Source organism: Pantherophis guttatus, chromosome 4 (genome assembly GCF_059756535.1).
Source record: "Pantherophis guttatus breed Tessera chromosome 4, ASM5975653v1, whole genome shotgun sequence".
NCBI classification, from domain to species: Eukaryota; Metazoa; Chordata; class Lepidosauria; order Squamata; family Colubridae; genus Pantherophis; species Pantherophis guttatus.
Genome location: NC_142066.1, coordinates 40,237,414 through 40,249,759, shown reverse-complemented (window position 1 = coordinate 40,249,759; position 12,346 = coordinate 40,237,414). Strand labels below are relative to the sequence as shown.

Genomic DNA, 12,346 nt, shown 5'->3' with positions numbered 1-12,346 from the left:
TTTTTTGCCAGATTCCAATGGCTCTTACACAATCTACACTACGTCATCGGCGAATGCCTGCATCTTATATTCCTCATTCCTAATCTTCAGCCCTTTTATTTCATTGTTTTTTCTAATCCTACTTAACAATACTTCTAAGGCCATAACAAATAATAATGGTGATAGGGGGCATCCTTGTCTTACCCCCTTCTTAATCTGGAATGGTTTAGTCATATCTCCATTTAATATTATATTTGCCCTTTGTTTATTATAAATTGTTTTTATCATTTTCTCAAAATTCATTCCCAATTTCATTATTTTAATTTGTTTAATCATAAAATCCCAATTTAAATTATCGAACGCTTTTTGGGCATCTAAAAAGACTAGGGCCATTTGCTTTTTGGGATGGCCCTTGTAGTATTCTAGAGTGTCAATCACTATTCTTAAATTGTTTCTTATTTGTCTGCCAGGGAGGAAACCATTCTGTGTGTATTAGGACATTTAATAGTTTTCAATCTTTCCGCCACCATGCTCATGAAAATTTTATAATCCAAATTTAAAAGTGAAATTGGCCTATAATTTTTTATTTGTTTTGGGTCGATACCTTCTTTTGGTAGCAATGTGATGTATGCTTCTCTCCACGAATCAGGTATTTTGGCATCCAGTAGGGCTTCATTATAAATCTCCAATAATTTTGGTAGTAGTATATCCTCCAATTTTTTATATAATTCTCCTGGGAGACCATCTGAACCTGGTGATTTATTATTTTTTAGTCTGGAAGTTGCCCTCTTTAATTCTTCCATTGTAACCTCTCTATTTAACACTTCCCTTTCCTCTTCTCCTATCAGTACAAGTTCATCTTCTGAGAGGTACTGGGCAATACTTTCTCTAGAAACTTCTTCTTCTTTATAGAGTTCCATGTAGTATTCACAAGCAATTTCAAGCTTAGCTTCTTCTTTATTTTGCAGCTTTCCCTTATCTTCCAATTGGTGGATACTCCGTTTCTCATTTTCTTTCTTTAATTTATACAACAGCCATCTGCCCGGCTTGTTGGCGTTTTCAAAGTAGTATTGCTTTGATTGTTTAATTTTGTAAGCCAATTCCTCCTGCTCTAATATGTTCCATTTATGTCTTAACGTTATCCAATTCTCTTTCGTCACTTTGTCTCCCGGGTTTTGCTGCATCTTCTTTTCCACTTTCCCCAATTCTTCCTGGAAGGCATCTTGTGCCTTCCGGTTTTTTTTTTTTGTTGTTGTTGTTCTTATATGTGTTATATATCGTTATCCCTCTTAAATATGCCTTCATTGTGTCCCATACATTAACTCGGGATGTTTCTTGATTATCATTTTCTTTGAAGAATAGTTTTAGTTCTCCCCTAATTTTATCTATGAAATCTTTATCTCTCAGAAGTTGTGTATTTAATCTCCATCTCCTCCTTTTTTTCCTCTGTAAGGCCCTCCACCTAATTTCTAGGGGGTTGTGATCTGCCTATATATTAGGTGTAATTTCCGCCGTATCTATTTCTAATCCCAATTGTTTGGTGATCCACATGTCTATTCTAGACCAGGATATTTGCGGGTTCGAGTAAAAGATAAATTGTCTCTCATTTGGGTGCAGGGTCTGCCAAATATCTATTAAGTTCATTTCCTCCACTAAGTCAAAAAACGATTTAGGTAGGGCTTCCCTTTTTTCCACTTTGCCACTCCTATAGTCTTTGTCATGGTCAACAATCCCATTAAAATCACCCACAATACAAATTTTGCTATGTTCCATTTTACTTATTTGTTCATCAAGTTTTTTATAATAATTTCCCTGGTTTTTGTTTGGAGCATATATAGCTATCAATAATATTAATAAGTTATCTCTTTTTATCTCAATCATTAACGTCCTCCCTTTTGAGTCGGCATATTTTTTTCCCGCAATTACCTTAACGTATATTACTACCCCCCTCTTTTTTTTTCCGCTAGTGAAGTGAAGGCCTTCCCTAATTTATTATATTCTAAATATCTTTCATCCTGTTTACGTATGTGGACTTCTTGAAGGCATATAATATCGGCATTTTGTTTAACTAGTTTTGTAAATATTTGTTTTCTTTTTCTACTCTCCTTTAATCCGTTAACATTAATTGATATTAATTTCCAATCTTCCATATACAATTCTCCTGGGCGACTTTAGATTTTATTTGCTCGTGTAACTCTTTGGGTTCTTGGCTTCTTTTCTTTTGTGTCTTTGCTTTCTTTTTCTTCTAATTCTTTCTTTTCCAGAGATTCTTCCTTGGGTTCCCGTTGAGAATGTATTTCCTCTTCTTGAGCTGCTGCTTCGGTGTCTTCTTTACTGCTCTACTCTTCCTCCATCCCCACTAGCTGATCAAGAAAATCTTGTGCGATTACTAAGCTGTCAATCTTGATTTTCTTCCCTAGCCATGTAATTATCATGCCTTCCTGCAGAATCCATCTAAATAAAATATTTCTCTTGGTTAATTGCATGGCTAGAAATCGATAGTCCCTTCTTAGTTCCCTAACCCTTCTGGGAACTTGTTTCAATGTTGTTACTTCCTTCCCCTTATATATCAGCTGTTCCTCCCTCGTAACATTATACAGTATGTCTCTGACTTTCTTCCTAGCAAACCTGATGTGGACCTCTCTTGGCAGCTTGTTCCTTCTTAAGCGTAATTGGTCTGCACTCGGTAAACTTCATCCAGCTCCCTTATTATTTGCTGCTTATCTTGTTGCAGGGCTTCCGCAATCATCTTTGCCATCACTTGCCCCAGATATTCCTCTTTGTCTTCCGCTATATTTTGAAAACACAAGTAGAAAGCCGCCCGCAAGGTAAATATTTACCGCAAGGTAAAGCTTGTAAAGCTTACGGTTAACTAGAAATTCCACAGTTCCAGTGATTAAGGAATAAAAGAGAAACGCTTATAAAGCACCTCCCCCTATTTGACCAGGCTGTTCCACTAGTTAGTAAAGGCTACTTGCAGGGAGTAGAGTGGGGCAAGTGGAAAGAAGAGCCTTTCAATCCTCCTCCTATCTTTCCATAATGGCAGCGTGGAGGCACTGGTGGTAGGCGTTTCTGAAGCATTTCTGACACTGTGGACAGACATAGGGCTGCTCTCCCTTATGGGGGTGCTAATGCTCCAGGAGCTGAGCGCTGTTACAGAGATGCAAATATAAGGCTTTTGATCATTGTGGAGGCGCTGGTGATATAACAGGTGAGAGCTGCGGCTGAAGTGTTTCCAACACTGGGAGCAAGGATAGGGCCTTTCACATGTATGGGTGCATGGTATTCCAGAAGCTGAGCTCTCTCACAAAAACATTTGCTGCACTATGTGCAAGCATAAAGCTTTTGGCCCATATGGAGGCACTGGTGCTGAGCCAAATTGGAATTCCAGGAAAAGCATTTGCCGCATAAATCACAGGTAAAGGATCACTCCACTGTATGCTTTCACTGGTGCTGCTGCAGGTTTGACAACTGTGTGAAGGCCTTGGGGCAGGCTGTACACTAGTAAGATTTCTCTCCTGAGTGTGTCTCTAGGTGGTGCATCAAGTGTGAACTCTGGCTAAAGCCCTTCCCACACTCCATGCACTTGTATGGTTGCTGGTCCTCGCTTGAGGAGATGGGGCTCGGTTTGGCAGGAAGTAACAGTGTGAAATTGCCAGCTCCCACTCTGTCGTGCTCCAGTTTCAGAGGAGGTCCCTCGGCCACCATCTGCTCAGGTTCTTCTCTTGATAACATCTTTCTGACAAGGAAGGTTTGTAACTCACATTTTCTCCTGGCATCTGTTACAACAAGACAATGATCAGGGATTACACCAAACATTTTAACTAGAGAGTTACAAACATTTCAAATTTGATTTCAAAACATCCTTTTTCTGAGTAGGAAGCAGCTGAGTTGATAATTTCAGAGATGCTGAAGTATTTCCAGAGTGATAAAACTAGCTCATATTACAAGTGAAAGAGGTCATTTCCAATCAGAATCATTAAGACTTGAAAAGTTTTGCATACCCCTACTTTTAACCATAATTTATTGCACAGACCGAAAGTGGCCTATATACTGTTAATACGCAAACCTTGATTACTAAACTGTGGCCTGATTTACAGACAGCACTACGCCCAAAATAAACATAAACATGGCTTAGTGTGGTGTGTCAACTTGAGATATCTGAAGTTATAAAAGTAACTGCAAAACAAAAGGAATCTTATGAAACCAAAGGCAGATAAATTCACTTATTGCTAATGTTAGATGAAAACATAGCCTGCAAATAGCCACTTACTTTCTGGATTCGTACACGTGCTTAACTGGTTCACTGAAATGCTTTAGAGCAGCATTTGCTATAATACAGATAGTCCTTGATAAGCAACAGTAATTAGGACCACAATTTTCATTGCTAAACAATGCAGCTGTAAAGTGTGACATTACATAACCATATCACTTAGTGACAGAAATCAATTGCCTTTGTTAATCAAAACCCACTGGCCATTAGGCAAGGATCCAACCTGAACCAAACCATTCACGGATAGTCACTCCTAGCCCTGAGCCTCACCAAAGTAAGGGACTGCCTCCTTCTGAACTCCCCACACCTGTCTATATTTCCCATCTCTGTCCTTATGGACACCTTGCATATTGATATCAGTTGGCATCAGTGGTAGTACTAGTGTTAAAATAGAGGCTAGGGTATTTTAGCAGTCTCAGTCAGCTGCCATGATCCTCAGACCTCTAGAGCACTGCCCCTGCTGCCAAGGAATACCACTGTACATAGGAGCCAATAGAACAGAGATCAGGGGGAGGTAAGTGGCAGGGGTGAGTTGAAGTGCCCCTGAAGTCATAAGTGTGGTGGGATTCAAAGTGCCAAATTTTGATCACCTGACTGTGGAAGTGTTGCAAGGGCCATAATTTCAGCCACGGGGCATGTGCTATTTATTTAATACTGCTGTAACTTCAGATGCTTGCTGAATGGTAATTAAGAACTACCTATATCCGTGATGGCGAACCTATGGCATACGTGCCACAGGTGGCACGCGGAGCCATATTAGTGGGCACGCCAGCTCAGTTCTGGGGCACATGCGTACACCGGCCAGCTGATTTTCGGGCATTCTGGGCCCACCAGAAGTAGGGAAACAGGCTGTTTCCTGTCTCTGGAGGGCCTGGAGGGGGTGGGGAAGGCCCATTTTTCTTTCTTACCTGGTTCCCGATCCTCTCTATTTATCTGGGAAGAGTGAAAACAGCCTTTCCCAGTCCCTTGGAGGCCCTATGGAGGCTGAAAGGGCCCATTTCCTGACTCCCGGTGGGACAGGAAGTGATGTTTTTTGCTGCCCCAGCCTCCAGAGACTCCTAGACAGGCTCCTAGAGACTCCTAGAGAGGTTCTGGAGGCTGGGGACAGCAAAAAATGTCACTTCCTCTCCCACCGGGAGTTGGGAAATGGGCCCTTTCAGCCTCCATAGGGCTTCCAAGGGAGTGGGAAAGGCTGTTTTCGCCCTTCCCTGATTGATTGATTGATTGATTGATTGATTGATTGATTGATTGATTGATTGATTTATTTATTTATTTATTTATTTATTTATTTATTTATTTATTTATTTATTATTCAAATTTCTATACCGCCCTTCTCCTTTCGGACTCAGGGCGGTGAACAGCCAAAATAAAAACATCTATACATAACATTACAGTTAAAAATAGAGTTAAAATAATTTATAAATTTGGCCCGTAATTTAAAACTTGTCAATTTAAAATCAATATTAAAATTTTAAAACTAACCCTAAAATCAAGACAGACCGGCTAACTGAAAAAAATAAGTTTTTAGGGCCCGACGAAAAGTCCGGAGGTTGGAGATCACTCGTATCTCTGGGGGTAGATTGTTCCATAGGGTAGGTGCCACCACAGAGAAGGCTCTCCTCCTGGGGGTCGCCAGCCGGCATTGTCTGGCCGATGGCACCCTGAGGAGGCCCTCTCTGTGGGAGTGAACCGGCCGGTGGGAGGCTATTGGTGGCAGAAGGCGGTCCCGTAAGTACCCTGGCCCTAAGCCATGGAGTGCTTTAAAGGTGATCACCAACACCTTGAAGCGCATCCGGAAGTCCACCGGAAGCCAATGCAGCTCGCGCAGGAGAGGAGTCACATGGGAGCGCCCCGTCGCTCCCATAATCCCCTGCGCGGCCGCATTCTGCACCAGTTGGAGCCTCCGGGTGTACCCCAAGGGGAGCCCCATGTAGAGAGCGTTACAATAGTCCAGACGAGAGGTGACGAGTGCTTGAGTGACCGTGCATAGGGAGTCCCGGTCCAGAAAGGGGCGCAACTGGCGTATCAGGCGAACCTGGCAAAAAGCCCCCCTGGCCACGGCCGTCATATGCCCTTCTAAAGACAGCCGTGCATCCAGGAGGACACCCAAGTTGCGGGCCCTCTCCATGGGGGCCAATGATTCGCACCCAATAACCAGCGATGGCGTCAGCTGGCTATACCGGGACGCCGGCAGCCACAGCCACTCGGTCTTGGAGTGGGTTGAGTCGAAGCCTGTTTCTCCCCATCCAAACCCGCACGGCCTCCAGGCACTGGGACATCACTTCCAAGGCATCATTGGGATGGTCTGGGGTGGCAATGTACAGCTGAGTATCATCAGCGTACTGATGGAACTCCACCCCAAAACCACGGATGATCTCACCCAGCGGCTTCACATAAATGTTGAACAGGAGGAGCGAGAGGACCGACCCTTGAGGCACCCCACAAACAAGGCGCCTTGGGGTCGACCGCTGCCCCCCTGTCAACACGGATTGCGACCGGTCGGAGAGATAGGAGAACCACCGCAAAACAGTGCCCCCCACTCCCAGTCCCTCCAGCCGGCGCAACATAATACCATGGTTGATGGTATCAAAAGCCGCTGAGAGGTCTAATAGGACCAGGATAGAGGAATAACCCCTATCCCGGGCCCTCCAGAGATCATCCACCAATGCGACCAATGCCGTTTCCGTGCTGTACCCAGGTCTGAAGCCGGACTGGAGCGGATCCAGATAGACAGCTTCATCCAGGTACTGGGGAAGCTGTCATGCCACCACACTCTCAACAACCTTCGCAATAAAGTGAAGGTTGGAGACTGGACGATAGTTAGCCAAAACAGCCGGATCCACGGAGGGCTTCTTGAGGAGAGGCCTCACCACCGCCTCTTTCAAGGCGGCCGGCAGGACACCCTCAGATAAACAGAGAGGATCTGGAACCAGGTAAGAAAGTAAAACAGGCCTACCAGGCCATCATGTGCCAGGAGCGGGGGGGGGGGTTGCGCGTGCATGCACGTGGGCACGTGCGTGCACGTCCCTCCCCCACCCCCCCTCTCCTGGCACGCGATGGCAAAAAGGTTAGCCATCACTGACCTATATGATAAGTTTGAACGGAATGGGCTTTCTAATGCAGACCTGATGTAGCAGACAGAGTCAATTGGTTAGTTTATGACTCTCAGCTTTGCGCAGACCAAGAAAATGAATTAAATTACTCACCAAATTAAGCTTCTGCTAATCCAATTACTGAGATAATGATACTTTTCTCAACTGGAGTATCTGTCAGATGTAGAATCAATTTCCAGATTCTCTCACCCACAGGTTCACAAACTGGAGGAATTGAAAAACAAAAAATATTCCCTTCATGAATGACCAGTGGAGCAGGGGAGTGGGAAGAGATCACATATCAACCCATAATCTAATTTTGGCTTAACCATGTGTATAAATCCAACAATAGTGATTTATTTAAATGGCTTTTTTTAAAAAAATGGCAAGGTCGAAGTATAAATGCAGTCTCAAGAGTTATGCACTTGTGAAATAACTTTCAAAATATGTTCTGATTCAGTGGATTGGATCATGCTTAATCAGTGCAACTTCAATTACTCATGAATAAGATGCTACAGTACTGCATTTCAATGAATTTATGTCAAGCAAGAACAAACCACTAGCTATGGTTGGCCTTATATGGAAGTCTCATTTGAAATTAGATTTACAGTCTCACAGTTGCATTCAGAGTTAATATTTTGAAAATCCATCTATTTCTCTCTTTAAGAGAAATGGCGGCTTGTACCCAAAAGGTGGTAGAACTTTAGACATTGTAACTGAGAACCAAGCAGGATTATTGACATAGCGTAGTAGCATATTTGCAATTACAATAGCTGGCACCAAAACAGCCCAGTTTGCCATCAAGTGGTAAAGTACTTTGGACTTGAAAAATATCATCAGTTTACACAGAGAATCTGCAATGTGATTGCTCTGAATACTGATGTGCCTGATGACATCTGCCTTATCTCCAATTATTTAAATTTAAATTTAATTTAATTTAATTTTAATTAAATTAAATTAAATAGTACAAAATGCATGTCAATTCTGGGCCCCATATATATCCAAATGATAGTTTTTTTGGGAGGTGGGAAGGGAAATGCTATGAAACTATTAAAAAAAGTTTTAGTTGGCAATGGGGTTGAAAGTATCTTAGGAGGAGAATAGCAGAAATATCCTAGGAGAAGAGTGTCAGAAAATAACATTACTATTTTGTCTTTTGTCTAAATGGGTAATTTACTCACATCTGCCAACTTTTGAGAGTATTGTGACCCATTCTCAAAAGTTCAAACATTCCCGCCAGCTCAAAAAAGTCAGGAAACCCTGTATTAAGGCAGATAATGGTTTGATTTGGCTCTCTATGCCATCCCAATTGGAAACCTTGGATAAGATTAAATGAAATTACAAAAAGTAGATGTATAACAAAGTCTGTTGACAGCAGCTTACTAAATCAGACACATGCAGGGGCCAAAATGCCATCCACTCACCTCCTCTGTAATTCTAGCTCGATCACCTCTTCCCATTTATTAAAAAAAAAAATCATCCTTTATTGCAGAGGTTCTCAAACTGTACATTCCATAGGAGATACACTTGCAATTTTGAGGAGAGCTGCACTTCCTCCACCAGGATACCAAGCATCTTTGCCGTGGTGCCAACTGCTGGTGCTGAATTGGGGTCTGTGGTAGTCAGGGATTAGGCCAGTGACCTTTGGACCTGTAGCACTGTATTATGGAACACTCCCCAAGTTGGCCCCACAAGGATTGTGATGTCTAGTTTCATCTTCCCACTTTTCCAGGGTTTTGTCACTGTGGAGGGGGAGGATGGCTATGTTGAATCCTAGCACAGAGCCTGTGCACCCATTCCAGGCATCCTGAGCAGGTGAAGTGTGAGGTGTCACCTTCTTCCAAGAAATAGAAAAGGTTCAACTCTCAGGCTGCCTAGACCAGACTTAGCAGCAGGCCATAACATGCCCTAGAAAGAAGGCAAAAATCTCTAAATATCCAGAGAATAAATTCTGATAATAATCCAGATTAGATGTACTGGCTGGCACATTTACTTCTGGATCACTGCTGAATATACAACAGTGGCTTGTCCAGGTAGACCCATCAGAATGCAGTCTGAATTTTTTTATTTTTTTAATTGCTGGGGTGGGGAGTTTGCCACACAAAATCATTTATTATTTTAGAGGGATCACAGCACTATACCATCTGAGAACCATTGAGATACATGAGAAAGACAATGGTAATGCAATAATTCCTTCTATAACAATTCAACATAGCACATCAATTTATCATTATCAGTTAACAACCACTATTGTGAGGATGGAACAAAAAGTCATTTCAAAACTTTATGGGTATCTTAAAGCAAAAATAGCTAAATGAAAAAGTAGGGTGAGAAAATTGCCCCAGATACATTCTCTTTCCAGAGGAATATATAGGGAAGAAAATCTAGAAATAGTTGGTTGTTTTAGTTATTTCTTTCTTTTAAAGATATGAAGATATGACTTTCCTTTTAACACATTCCACTACAACCAGGCTTCCAAACCAATATGGATTAAGAATCACCCAAAATAACATTAAAATATTTCCTAAGTTCAAAAATTTAGAATTCAGATTACCTTACCAAAGAAAAGGAGGGTTATATAATATCCATCCTGCATGATATCCTTCCATCAAGGCAGAGACTCTGCATTTCCAGTGGCATAAAAGGCTGGACCTAAATGAAGATATGGATAAGGGTGAGCTTATGTATTTACAGATGGAGTGTTACCTACAAATGGATTTGTAGTTTATCTGGATCAGTGATCCATATAACATGGGTATTTCATAAAATCAAAAATAGTATCATAGAAATTATGGCAATAAACACATTCAAATTCAAGAACGAGATGAAAGATTTTGAGAAAACTAGGTTTCATTAATCTAAATGAGTAGGAATGCCCTCCCTCAATTCTCCTTTCTTTGCCACTCTCAGACTGATAGTTTCTTGCCCTATTAGGGTCAAATTTGTAGGTTTTTTTCTGCCTGTCCTTTCTTTGTGAATTATCTTTAAAAGAAAATATTAGCGTTGAGAAATAATGGAAGGGCCAGGAAGGATAAAATTTGTATCTCACATAAAGTTTCATAAATGGGTCAGGATGAAAGCATCATGAGACTGGAAGGTTTCATACCCCTCCCTGAACTTTACCAAAATGGAATCAGATGTAAACCTTTTAAAGACATTTTCTTAGAGACAGTTGTTAAGTGAGTTTCTCCCATTTTACAACTTTTCTTGCCACAGTTCTTAAGTGAACCACTGCAGTCGTTTAGCAACATAGTTGTAAAGTGAATCTGGCTTCCCCATTGACTTTGCTTGTCAGAAGGTAGCAAAAGGTGATCATGATTCTGGAACACTGCAACCATCATAAATATGAGTTGGTTGCCATATTGCATCTGAATTTTGATCATGTGACCATGGGATGCTGCAATGGTCATAAGTGTGAAAAAGGGTCACAAGTCACTTTTTCAGTGCTTTTGTAACTTTGAATGATCACTAACCAAATTGTTGTACATCAAGGAATACTCGTACTTAATTCAGCCCTGTATTCCCCAAAACAACTCAGGCTCCCGGCTGCTCAACTGATGGCAAGCTACCACCTCATTAGGGAAGTTGCATATGGCACATCTTTGCATCCAGAAACTTATCTGGTCCTAATCTGGGATGATCATTAGAAACATGAGGATGCAGGAGAAACAGCTGTGGCATTTAGTAGATTAAACAGAGGACATTTGAATAGAATATGATTCTTTATTGGCCAAGTGTGATTGGACACACAAGGATTTTATTTTCGATTCATAAACTCTCAGTGTACATGAAAGCTATAAGTGATAATTCATGATCATAATCATCATAAAAATGCATTCATCATAAATCATAAGATACAACATTTAGTGATAGTCACAGGATTTGGATATAAATCTGCCCTGGGCCTCACCTTTGCCTTCAAAGCTGTACCTTAATTTCCTTTGAGCAAAGGGAAAGCTACCTTCAATTTGTAATGATGGGATAAACTTTGCACTCACTCAACAGCATTTTTTTTAAAAAAAAACTTGATTTCCTGGCTGCGACTTAAAAGGCTCTGAAAACATATCTGGTATTTTTAAGTGAAATACTGTAGCAGATGAATGGCAAGAGTTTCTGGGGTGTGATGGAGAGATAAGAGTTTCTTGTATTAAAGCAGGGTTTCTCAACCTTAACAACTTTATGATGTGTGGACCTCATAAAGAGAATCCCCCAAATTTCCCAACCAGTGTTCATGCTGGGGAATTCTGAGAGTGGAAGTTTTTGAGGTGGAGAAATCCCGCATTAAAGCGTCCTCAATGCAGGGTGATTTTCTCTGCTATTATAGATTCCTCAGCCTTGCATCCTCTCTTCTTAATATTTTTATATTATATTTTTATTCATCCTTGAGTGCGCAGAGCGTATCCCCCGTGCACGCACTAATAGACTTCCACGCACAAGATGGGGAAGCTTTCCTATCCCTCTTTGCTATTTTACACCTGGCCACTCCTCCAAACGCTCCGCTTCTGACCTCATTTCTCAGCTCAAAGATAGCTCGATTTTGAGACCTCCTAACTCCAAACATAAGGAGAGGTCGGATTTCGCGGCGCTCAGAATCTGCGTTGGAAATTATTTAGGGTGGGACTGCAAGAGGAAACGACAGGAATTGAATCATTTCTAACCCAGAATCGGAAGAGCTAACCGCTCTAGCTACAGGCAAGAGCGGAACCTGAATTGATCTACGGTCTTAACCCTTGCTGCTCTCCATAACTATATTTCCAGAACTAGATAGAGATCTGCAGATTTGGGAACTGTACTTCGAGCGAGCGGATTCTATTTATTTACTGTCGTGCTTTCCCTTGTAAAGCGTTTCACCGACCCGTGTGCCCATTCCCGAAGCATTACAGCAAAAGGGAGCATTTTTAAAAACTTGGATTTTTAAAAGAGAAACTTCCTAAGCAAATGGCCGGTTTGTTTCTTGATCTATGCGGCTTATATCTCCATAGATACAATAAAATTTGCTTTT

The 12,346-nt window shown here is 41.6% G+C and overlaps 1 long non-coding RNA gene across 2 annotated transcripts; it reads right to left on the bottom strand.

Annotated features, from left to right (window-relative positions):
* Window positions 1-2,193: 2,193 nt before the first annotated feature.
* Window positions 2,194-12,028, bottom strand: LOC117669041 (uncharacterized). Of its 2 annotated transcripts, none has more exons than XR_004592351.3 (4): window positions 11,852-12,028; window positions 9,904-9,996; window positions 7,459-7,569; window positions 2,194-3,758 (listed from the first exon to the last, which is right to left on the bottom strand). It is a non-coding gene; the product is annotated as an uncharacterized LOC117669041 (long non-coding RNA). The 2 variants fall into 2 exon arrangements; XR_004592352.3 differs by having other exon boundaries at window positions 11,255-11,955.
* Window positions 12,029-12,346: the final 318 nt, after the last annotated feature.